Source organism: Etheostoma cragini, chromosome 17 (assembly GCF_013103735.1).
Source record: "Etheostoma cragini isolate CJK2018 chromosome 17, CSU_Ecrag_1.0, whole genome shotgun sequence".
In the NCBI taxonomy this organism is placed as follows: domain Eukaryota; kingdom Metazoa; phylum Chordata; class Actinopteri; order Perciformes; family Percidae; genus Etheostoma; species Etheostoma cragini.
The window spans coordinates 20,155,458-20,157,340 of NC_048423.1; the positions used below are offsets into that span (position 1 = coordinate 20,155,458).

The 1,883-nt window shown below is 40.4% G+C and overlaps 1 long non-coding RNA gene across 1 annotated transcript in view; it reads right to left on the minus strand.

The window, feature by feature from the left end:
- Positions 1-1,883, minus strand: part of LOC117960408 — a 17,813-nt gene that overhangs the window by 13,250 nt on the left and 2,680 nt on the right. The window contains exon 2 of the long non-coding RNA XR_004660140.1: positions 1,724-1,729. This is a non-coding gene — a long non-coding RNA (uncharacterized LOC117960408). The remainder of the gene's footprint in view (positions 1-1,723; positions 1,730-1,883) is intronic.

Below are 1,883 nucleotides of genomic sequence, written 5' to 3' on the forward strand. Positions count from 1 at the left end.
AAGGTCTGTATAAAGAAATAATCCATCAGATTTCCGGTCACATCTGTCTCAGTAGAGGAGAAGCAGAGATGAGGGTACAGAGGTGTGATATGGTGGCATGGGGCTCACATAAACAGCAATGTGTCCTTCTAACAACAAATACAGATTACTTTCTACGATAGAAATTGATCGTATAGGAGACTGGCCGGGTTCACACATATGTAGAGGTTTATGCATTGAAGCAGAAGGTCCAGGGTTCCAGTCTGATCATTTACTGCATGTCTCTCCTCTTTCAAATCTAGCTGTTCCATCAATTAAAGGCAGAAATGCCCCAAAAATAATCTTAAAAACTGGGAAATGAAACTCAGAAGCAGGGTTTTTCCAGTATAGAGGAAAATTTCTGACACCTTAGTCTTTACTTCATCAGATTTAATTCCAATATTCTCCAGTGAATGAATGAATAATTTCATCTTTTCAAATCTAAAAAATTAAGTGGATAACCAAAAAGTGATTAAAAAAAGCTTTTTGCTTTAAGCTCAAACTCACGCATATGCAGCCTATGACGGAGTGGTTGCAGTAAGACATTGCTTTGTTTTTAAGGGTCACAGGCTACAAAATGTTGGGAAGCAGTGCATGAAAGGTATGTTTTACATACTTTTCCCATAATTTGGTTGAACCGTTTTAAAAAACAGAACACGGATGTTAGTGTAAAATGTACCTAGGTCTCCTCAAAAACTCTGGTGACTGGTTACTTTACACTGGTTTCTATTCCAGAGATGTTCTCAGGTCTTGAATGTTTTTGTTTTTTTTGTTTTGTTCTTAGAATATTAACATTACTGTCAACTATCTTTAGACATAAATGGTGTAAAGTGGCCCTTTTGATCTCTGAGCTCCAGGAAGTGTAAACATCCTACACTCTCGGCGTCTGCCCCCTGGTGGCCGGGAGTGGGAATGTTTATACTGCCTGGCTCAGGAACTCAACCAGACGAATGCTATATGTTGGGTTTTTCTGCTTAACACCATACTGTTTCACACAATGAATTTGAACCAGAACATTTTGTTCAAGTGACTCACACAAGGATACTGTAACCCGTGCGTTTATGTCTCCATGACTCACTGCAATGTCCTTTTTTACCCCTGTCCTCCAAATTGTGCCACTAGAGGCCTTTAACTTGCTATGAAGACTGCAGCCACAATCCTGACAAAAACCTGAAGCTATGATCACGTAACAGCGTTCGGGCCTGTCATTACTGGCTCCCTGATTTTAAGGTTCTTTGTTGAACATATAAGGCCCTGCACCACCTTATTTATCTGAGTTTATTAAACCATTAGTCTCACATTGCCAGAAACTCGTCCACACACACACGGTGGATACAGGAACAACCAGAGATGGGGCGACCGGGATGACCGAAATTGAGGACAGCTACGCTCGTTATTGTAAAAGAAATCGTTGTTAAAGTCCAATAAGTCCTTTATCAGACCGGATGAATGTGTCCCAGGTCAGGATAGGAAATTAACAATGAAAAGATCAACAAGCCACTGATAGATTCATTCATAAATTATAATTTTTCCTCTTAAATCCACCAGCCATTTTCCTATCATACCAACATTTGTAGCATTTTTTTGCAACTTTTCTCTATCTCTCTCTTTGGGCTGCAACAATCTCAAAAAAAGAACGCAAAATCCATGAGGGACTGTATGAGGAGCAGTTTACCTCACCCAAAGAGAGCGGGAGGTTAGAGACATCCTGCTGATGGACACCCGGCTCATTTACCGGCGGTTACGGACAATCCCGGAAGTGAAACGTCGTGGATATAGACAGTTACACCATACAGTGGGTACGGAAAGTATTCAGACCCCTTTAAATTTTTCACTCTTTGTTTCATTGCAGCCTTTTTCCAAAA